The sequence below is a fragment of the Trichechus manatus genome, unplaced genomic scaffold (assembly GCF_000243295.1).
Source record: "Trichechus manatus latirostris isolate Lorelei unplaced genomic scaffold, TriManLat1.0 scaffold00189, whole genome shotgun sequence".
Lineage (NCBI taxonomy): Eukaryota > Metazoa > Chordata > Mammalia > Sirenia > Trichechidae > Trichechus > Trichechus manatus.
The window spans coordinates 44,170-54,612 of NW_004444125.1; positions in this window are offsets into that span (position 1 = coordinate 44,170).

Below are 10,443 nucleotides of genomic sequence, written 5' to 3' on the forward strand. Positions count from 1 at the left end.
GTCAGTCAGAGGCAGTACCCAGTAATCCCTGAAAATTTTGATTATTTCCTTTTCCCCAGTGAACCATCACTCTCGTAAAAGGCCATAGATCCCTTTATGGGAGGCTGGGAGAAAGATTAACAGTATAAGTTTTTGGCAGTGTAGTGGAGACTTCCCTCAAGGGAACTCAGCCTTCCCTTCATTCAAGGGGTTATGGGCCTTTAAACTCTCTCAAGTCTGGGAATTGATGGATGGTCTGTTACTTGTTATTCTGGCGATTCCAGTTAGACTGCTGTTCGCTTGACCTAGAATTCTTCTTCTTGTACAGATCAAGTAAATATTTCATAGATTTCCTATTTATTTCACTTCGGGGGACACCATGATGAAGTAGACAACATTATAAGTCTATAAGAGTCAGATCACTCTAATTACTGTTTTGACTCTGCTGTCCATTACGGTAACCACACCCACCTTGTCTCTGTTGATTGAGTGCCACCACTTGGCCCCTACCACCAAGGGGTCCAATCAGCCCCATTGTAGTTAGGTGTCTTAATTCAGTTAGGGCAGTTCCCACTATCAAATCTGACTTACATACAATAGCAATCACAGCAGTCTTCAGAGATGCTGGGGCTCCCTTCACAAATTTGTTCCTCACTGTTGTGGTTAAAGATGTTTCCTCTGGGCACTCCATGTGTGGGTCTGTGGGTCAACCTAATAAATCCACCCTAACATGCTAATTTCCCTAAGCCTTTGGATACCTTCTTCTACGGTATACCAAGGCATGTCTGATACTTCAACTTGATTTAGTGTAGGTCACCGTGTATGGTGATCCACCCAAATAAAGTATTAGATCCTTTCCTAACCTCTTGAGCTGAAACACTGAAAGGAGAGTCTGTGCTTAGTGGGCCCGTATCAATAAACTCAGACCAATTAATCTTTATGTACCTTGCACCATTATCCCACACCTTTTGTAGCTATTCCCACAAATGTATCCCAGGTTTCTATTTGTACACATTAGAAAAGTCAGGCAGTTCTTTTGGAGTATAGCATACCTCCTTCTGGGTCACACTTTGTAATTTACTTTTTGGGTTTGCTAGGACTTAAGTCTAGTTATAGGTCTAGAAGCCAAAATAGGTGGTGGGGATGTGTTTTGAGAACGTTAAGCATTATCTTCTGAGGCATCTGCCTCAGGCAATGCACCAAGCAATGACTCAGACCAAGGCTCTTCAGACACAGCTGGGTTAATCTCATCAGATGGAAGTGAAAAGGCTAATGGTTTTACTGAGTAGGTGGCTTAGCAGACAAAGATGGAGTAATCTCTTCAGATGGGAGTGAGAGGGAAGATTCTATTGGCAGGAGTGATTCAACAGAATTTTGGGGCTTAATGTCCCCAGCTTCCTGATTATCTGCCCATATGTCACCATCCTAAGTTTCAGGACCCCATATCTTCCCAATCAATGACCTCACTTTAACTTCAGACACCACTCAAGGTTGGGAATTCAGTTGGCACTGTAATTCAGCCTCTCTTATGATAAGACTCTGGGTTGGTTTGGTTTTATCAATATCAGCACTGTTACTACAGAAAACAAGTCTGTCTTTCTAGGCACCAGTGGAAACTTTGAGGTCGTTCATGTGGCGCTTGAACTTTCACTTTTGAAAGCCCTGAGCTCATCTCTTTCTTTCACCACATTGGCTATTGAAAGTAGGACGAACCTACCAGCTTCCTTGTACTTCCCATTATGATAAAATTGTAGAAAGGTATCTAACATGCAATCACCCAGAGCCTCACTTCTCACCAATACCTAATCTATTGGTGGTGATACTCTGTGTGTTTTTATTACCACCTCAGGCCATGAATTAGCAGTGCCATCTTTATTACCAGAAGCAGAGTCATCAACATCTTTAAGACTAACCAGACTTGATAACCAATTTAAAAAACTCGTCCTTACAATTTTGTTTCTCTAGAACCACTCTCGGTGCCACATGTCTTAGGCTAGGTTTTCCAGAGAAGCAAAACCAGTAAAGTGTTGAGAGAGAGAGAGAGAGAGAGAGAGAGATTTATATCAAGGAAATGGCTCATGCTGTTGTAGAGATTGGAAAGTCCCAAGTCCATGGGTCAGGCTGGAGGCTTTTCCCAACCCACATAGCTGCAGGGGCTAGCAAAACCCAAGATAGGCAGGTCATCTGCTAGCTCAAATCCCAAGAACCAAAGGTCAGATGAACAGGAGCCAGCTGCAGGATCCAGAGCAAGCAAAAGCCAACAAGCCTTGCCACAGAGTCCATCTATAGTGGATGCAGGCCACACCCTCAGAGAAACTCCCTTTCAGCTGATTGGCTGCTCACAACAGATCTCATCATGGAGGTGATAACATATCAAATTTCATTATGGAGGTGATCACATCATTAAAAAGCTGCCAAACTCATTATAACTGGCAAACAACTGAGTATCATGGCCCAGCCAAATTGACACCCAACCTTAACCATCACAGCTCCCGACACAGAGTTTTCATTTCCCAAAAAGGGATATGCTACCTTCCCACATGCACTGATACCTTTCACCAGCCAGGAAACCCCTCATGCCTTACTTTTGAATTAATCTTCTATGTCTCAGCATAGAAGGCCTAAAGAAAAAGAATTTCTCCAAAGGTATATAAATCTCTAGAAAATTAAGCATTCATTATTTTTCATTGGGACTAGAATGTGTGAAGTACTAAGAATTAATTTGTCTAGTTTCTGGAATTTCAGTATACACCCACTCCTCACTTATCAACATGGTTAGATTCCAAAGACCAGGTCTTTATGCGAAAATCGGCATGATGCAAAAATGGAGATGACCACATCATTTCACAAAATGGAGAATGAATACATCATTACATAACTGCCAAATTACATCATTAAATAACTGCTAAACCACTGAGAATTATGGCCTAGCCAAACTGACAAATAACCTTACCACTACAGACAGCTTTATTTTCTCCTCATACCTCGGCATTCTTTACAGCCAGACGTACGCTGTTAATGTGCAAAATAATCTGATAGTAGAATTTTTATTATTGTCGTAAATGTGAAATATCGGATAACAAGAAAGTCAATAAGTGAGGAGCAGATGTACTTGCTTCCTATCCCAGGAAGCCTCTTCAAATCTTCTGATTTATTGCTATTATTAGTACAAATCAGATTCTCAAAAGGGATTTCAAAATGTGAAATAATGAACAATTTTTTTACTCTAAGAAGAGATTTAAGTACTTCAATGTATTTTCTTTTGAATCTATAAGTCCATCATGATTTTGTATAAAAAGTAATAAAATGAAAAATATACCATTAACCAGTTTGTAAATCTCCGGCTAAACTAAATTATTCCTCTTCATGCTGTTCTGAACAGAATGTTTCCCTACCTTATACTGATCTATAATTTTCAAAAATCTTTTAAGATTTAGCTTAAGCATCAATCACTTGTTTCATATAAAATCTCCTCCCTCTTCCCAGCCAGAATTAATCTGTTTGGTTTCTGCATCCCCATAACACAATTTGTTCACACTGTCTTGTATTACCTGTGAATATAGTTTTCTTTCTAATTAGAATAAAACTCCATATCTTGTCTATCTTTGTAACTCCCACAGTACTTAGCACAGTGCTTTGTATATATCAAATCCTCAAGGAATGTTTATTCAACTGAATGTGCTTTGTTTATTTTAATCTGACAATATTTCATGTTTTCTTTCAAATGTACCAATAAACAGTATATTTTTATGCCTAAAGATCACTAAATATTATGTAAATGTGATCGTATTTCAAGTATAATCTCAGTTACTTTCACAATTCTATCCCAATGTTAAACTTTTCTTCTAAGTGTACTGCATTTGTAAGAAAAAAACTGTTGAGCAAAGAAACTTTACATCCAAGTTTTAACAAATTCCCTAGCAATTTTCAAAGACACATAGGAATGTGTTAACCATAGCTAAGAGGAATCCTACCATAAAATCAGTTTGGGTTGAAAACTAGAAAGAGTTGCAAAGTGAGAGTTTTCTCTCTTCTGTTGTGACAGAGTTATGATGCTACTCTGTTGTTAAAGAAGGAAAACTGAGCAAAATATATATGTTAAATACAGTGAAGCTCAAAAGTGCCATAACTTTTTTAATAATTAGTGTATTAGTAAAAGGACTTCCGTAGTACGTAGTAAAGTGCGTTACACATGTTAAAGTGGCCCAGACGTGTATGGCCTTTGGACTGTGTCTTAATAACGTAAATATTCTGCAAAGTAAATACCAAAAAAAATAACTAAATAACACAGACTTCTAAGCACAAAGATATGTATTCTTCAGCCCATGCATTATAGGCAGGATCCCTTAAAGTAGGAGACCCTATTGATAATCTTTTCATTATTAACCTATAATGAATGAGAAAGCTCTTTTCTGAAGTATTAGTAATAATAGATACTAGTAATCATATGCTTGCTATGAGCTAGAAACTGTCCTAGACATTTCCTGTATATTATCTCTAATCCTCACAACATTTATAATGTTGATCCCATTAAAATCAAGCAAATCATCTCTACTCCACTCCCCAATTCCCCATAACAACAAAGGTTAGGGCTACTGAAACTTCATGTTTTTTCAAGGTGGGCAAAATAGGCCACATCCATCCACAGGACTGTCTTCAGAACAGACTTAAGAAAATGCAAGCAACCATTTTCATGGTTCATCCTATATTATTGATATAGAATACAGCGAGAATGAAGTTAAAAGTGAGTTCCTTATTAGCTAGACAGGACCAAACCATTCTATGAATAGATTCTCTTAAAAGAAAGGCTGTTGTATATAAAGAATGGTAAGTAATATGATCTAAGTTTTATAAATGATACAATTTATAAAAACGAAGTCATTAGATCAGTTTCAGACTCATGGTATGTCCTCAATAAATTTTTGCTAAAGGTATAAATAAACAAAGAATGACGTAAGAAACAGAGTAGATAGTTTCTATCTCAGCTACTTGAAATATAAATAATGATAGTAATTACCCTAGTCCTTATTCTTTTTCTATTCCATCAACATTTAATAGTAAATAACCTGCTACTGTTGAGTCGATTCCAACTTATAGCAACCCTACAGGACAGAGTTGAACTGCCCCATAGAATTTCCAAGGAGTGGATGGTGGATTCGAACTGCCGACCTTTTAGTTAGCAGCTGTATCTCTTAACCACCGCACCACCAAGGCTCTTTAATAGTAAATACAAGTTACTAAATTACCCCAAAATATTAAATCCCTTGCTATTTGCATTTAATGTCTTCCTTCCCCTCTTGGAATTTCTCCTTATGTTTCCAGTTAGCAACCCATGGGTTATTTCATTTAATAACAACAGAATATCAGAAGTTATTTTAGAGATTACAATATGCCATAATGCACTCAGGATCATGCAGAGAGAGTCAGAATGAAAGTTTAAATCTTATAACTATTCTTTTAGTTGTTTAACGGCCTTTGCTTCTTAAATTTTGTCAACTAAAGCTGTGTATTGTTTAAAAGCATAGACCATGATATATATGTACATATATGCATATTCCTCACAGTACTTGGCAAACTGCTAGACATTTACTGGAGTTCAAATTAATACTTGATGATTATTAACATCCATGTAGTCACAGAATTGCAATCACTAACAGTATTCTGATACTCATGCAGCACATCATATTGTATTCATTACGATGAGACTTCATCCCCAATATTGGTTAGCACTTTTGATTTCCGTTTACTAGAATTTTTCAAGCCTAGCATAGACTTTTACAGCATCATGCTGATGATGACCTACGGTGCATTTTGGCACCTAAGTGCAAAAAAAAAAAAAAAGAAGAAGAAGAAGATAAAACCTCTTTTGGAGTCATTATATCAAAGCTTAAAAGGCTTTGAAATGTCTCTGTTCACAGGTAAGTTTTTGTCATTGTTGACAATGTGATCCTTGAAGTTCAGACTCTCTATAAAGAAAATTCATGAGGAAAACTTTCAGAATTGATAAGTGGACACAACCACTACTTAAAATGAACTACAATTATTGTCTTTTTCCCAAAAAGAAAATGTAATGGTAGAAAGCTAAGGTCTAAACTTTCGAAACTTAAGTTTTCTACTAAGAGTAGACCCATCCCTAGGTAAGTTAGTATTATGAGAATGTTAATGGTGTATAAAACTATGCCATCTCATTTCTCAACAAGATTTTGATTCTAGCATGAAAGTGTTACGTCTTTCAGATAAGCACATTTTCAAGTCTATGTAACTTTATAGCATTGTAGATTTATGAAATATTAATACTGTTATATTTTATTTCTTCATAACAAATTCCAAACTTCTTTTTCTTTGTATTACAGGCAACTTCAAGAAGTATTACTAGATACAACTCCACTTTGTGGCATTCTAAGCAAAATATCTGTACTTCAACTAATTTATTCCCTGGTTTAAAAAAAATTTTTTTTAATTAACAGGCTGAAAAAAATAAACGAATTAAGTTACTTTTTAGAAAATCAACATATGCACTTCAAAATTATACATTGAGATAATTTCTGTGCTACTCTGCCAAGTGCAAATGAAAATTTTCTGTCAATACATTTGTAATTTGTCATTTCCAAAAAAAGAAGAAATTTGTGATGTGCAGAGAAATTTTGTGAAATTATACTAAAATGTCTGAGCAATGTGCTACTAAAGTGAATAGTAGATGAAATACCAGCTGGAAGACTCTGATCTACCCAGAAGCCTGCAAATATGCAGTCCCCAAGTTTTGATTATTCACACTAGTCCATAGATCCGCTAGTGAGTTGTCCTAGTCATGAAATACTTCGTGAATGATAATGATGATTATAGTAATGATGAGGATAATCATTCCAAGTGTAGCATTTAAAATAGCAGTAGATGTGTGAGGTATTATTTTCTGGACCAAATTTTAAAATATAAAAAGAGAAATAATTTTCTAGAACATGTGTTTTTGCCTATCAGTGAAATTTCATATAAATATTTTAAGTTTTGTTGAAAATCAATATTACCAAAGGATAAAATAATAAGTGTGTAAATCAACTTAAGTAAGTGTTAGTTGTATTAAAAGGTATTTATACAACCCATGCAAGAAAAAAGTTGGATTCTGCTTTGAAACCGGTCAGTGGAGAAGAAGAAAGCAGGGTCAGCAAGAAAGGGCCAAAGACAAAAATATGCCAAAAATTCCCATTGGATTTAGCTAAATTTCTTCTGCAAACTAAAAAAAGGTTATAAATCTATTAGATTTATCATGAAAATATAAAGTAGAACATAATAAAGCATGAGATAAATGCTATATTAACATTCAGCATATAATCAAGAAACGTTTTTGAGTACAAGGCACTCATCTAGTACTTTAGATACTACAAAGAAGTTTCTAAAATGATCCCTATGCAAAAGCTTAGATAGGTAAAGAGATAAATAATACAAGCCAGGTGTAATAAATGCCTGATGAGTGACCTTAAAAAGGAAACACTATTGTTATTCAGAGAACGTAGCAATGATAAAACATTTGAGCAGTTGGAGAAAGTATTATAGAGGAGTTTAAGGACAGGTAAGATTTAAATAGATAAATGAACCTTGCAGGAGAGGAAAGACTGTGAGCAAAATGGGAAAACAGAAGTTGGGAGAAAGTGAAGCATTAATAGATTAGCTTGCAGGGTGAGTCCTTGGATGGTACAAACAGCTAATGCACTTAGCTACTAACCTACTTACTGAAAGGTTGGAGGTTCCAGTCTACACAGAGGCATCTTGGAAGAAAGGCCTGGCAATTTACTTCTGAAAACCAGGCATTAAAATCCCTATGGAGCACAGTTCTACTCTGATACACATGGGGTCACCATAAGTCAGAATCACCTCCATGCCAATTGGTTTGTAGGGAAGTTGTGGTTTATTCTGGAAAAGTCACCTTAAGAGTCTCTAAAGAATGGGAAAGAATGGAAAGGTTACAGAGCTCCTTAGAAAGAAGAAACAACACAATTTGAAATAAATGTCAAGTAGGAGAGTTGGAGTGAATGATAACTGATGAGATTTTTAGATATATTGAGTTAAATTTATTGACCTGTACCATTATGGAAATTAGAGCCATATAACATAGTAGTTTAGATCTTTGGCCTGGGGCAGACTGCTTGGATTTGGATCCTGATTCTGACACTTAATACTTCATGACCTTGCCCTACTACCTACCAGTTGCCCTCGGGTCATTTCTGACTCATGGTGATCCCATGTTTGTCTGAATAGAACTGCTCCATAGGGTTTTCAAAGACTGTGACCTTTGGAAGTAGATCAACAGGGCTTTCTTCCTTTGTGACCTTCAACAAGTTATTTAAATTTGCAATGTAAAATGGAGATAGTAGTAGTATCTGACTATGAGATTATTTAAGGATTAAGTGATTTAATACATGTAAAGAGTTTATAATAGCATTTAATGAATAATAGTTTTGTTTTGTTTTGTTTTTTAGTCACTGTTATGCAACTGAAATTGAATTTGAAAAAGTTACAGACTAGATAATTTGGTATCAAAACCAGAGTTGATATGGTAGATGAACCCATGAAAATTGATGAGATTTCTAAGGAATAAAATAGAGACACAAAGAACAAAAGACCACAAGCTAATTTTGGTGTTTGCTTATACCTAAGGATCAGAAAGATAAAAGAAAAAACAAAGTGTGTTATCATAAATCTAAGCAATGTAAAGATTTCAAGAATAGAAGACAGATAGTAATGCAAAGAAATAGAGTAGTCCTGCCCCTTATCCACGGGGGATACGTTCCAAGACCCCCTTGGATGCCTGAAACCACGATAGTACTGGACCCTATATATACTGTGTTTTGACCTATACATACATATCTATTATAAAGTTTAATTTATAAATTAGGTACAGTAAGTGATTAACAACAATAACTAATAATAAAATAGAACAACTATAATAATACACTGTAATAAAAATTACGTGCATGTGGTCCCTGGGCAGAATGGAACAGTAAGGCGTGAGATTTTATCGCGCTACTCATTTAACATTTTCAGATTGAAAAATGGCCTACAACCTCAGTGGCTTCTACCTCTCTTTCTGGTGAGAGAAGGCAAGGCAGAGCAGGGCAGGCACAGGAAAAGAGGTCAAGAGTCTAAGGAAAGAAAAGAATGTGTGTATAAATAAGTGGAAGCTTAAGAAAGGAGTGAGGAGAAATCAAAGCTAGTGGGTGTAAAGCAGTGAAATAAAGGAGAAAAATGGAAATGGTAATTAGCCAGGCATCAGAATCAATCAAATATATTTTTTACAAAAAAGGAGACATATGAACTATGTAGTTAAGCATGTGAATATAATTATATTTATTGAAATATGAAGCTTATGTTTAAGTAGTATTAAGAATATTTGAAAAAGTTAAGCATCAGAATTTCTAAAGTTGCTTTAAAAAGTAATGTAATTTTAACTGAAATGTCAGTATCACTAAATCCAATTGACTTTTCAAATTTCGGTTTATCATTAAAAATGATTTTTCTGTTTTTATTCTTAAATTTTTTAACTTGTTGAAATGTATCAATTACTGCATTTATTAAGTATACTATAGTGGCCAAATTTATTTGCAGAAATATATATACATTCTAAGGTACAACGAAGAATAAGATACAGTGACAAATGTGCATATTTAACAACAAAGTGTAGGCATAAAGCAGACAACAACTGAAAATATCTTATGTTTATTAATAATAAAAGTTTATTGTTTCATCAAAAAATGCAAGGACAAGGAACTGTTTACAGTTGCTTCTTCCAGGAAGGGAAATTTGATAGCTAAGTGTCAAAAAAGAGTAAGGATTTTGGCTTACAGGCCAACTCTGAGTGAGATGGGAAGCCATTGGAAGGTTTTGAGTAGAGCTGTGATGTACTATGACTTATATGTTAAAGTATCATGCTGGCTACTCTGTTCAGAATAGACTGAAGGGGAGCAAGCACTGAAGCAGGAAGACCATTTAAGACTCAATTGCAAAAATCCAGGCAAGAAAAGCTAAAGCAAATATGATCTTCTGATGGGCCAGCTGTGAGCTGTGAGAGAAAGAAAAGTATCAAGGATGACTCCAAGATTTCTGATCTGAGTAACTGAAAGAACAGAGTTACCATTCACTGAAACAGGAGAGACTGCCAGGAACAGTTTGAGGGGAACTATCAGCAGCTCAGTGGTGGGCATGCGAAGTTTGCGTTGCCTATTAGACATCTCAATAGACATACTGAGTAGACAGTTACATGTATGAGTCTCAAGTTCAGGGAAGAGTTCTGCAAGACTTGCTTTTTTTTAAATTTACTTTTGCTCCAAATAAGTAGATTTCACAAAATTATAGAAATAATTAAAATTGAAAAGACCTTAAAATCAGGAATTTATTTTTTTGTCCATATCCTGATGTCATGGATTGAATTATGTCCCCTGAAAAATGTATCAGTTTGTCCGGGCCATGATTCCC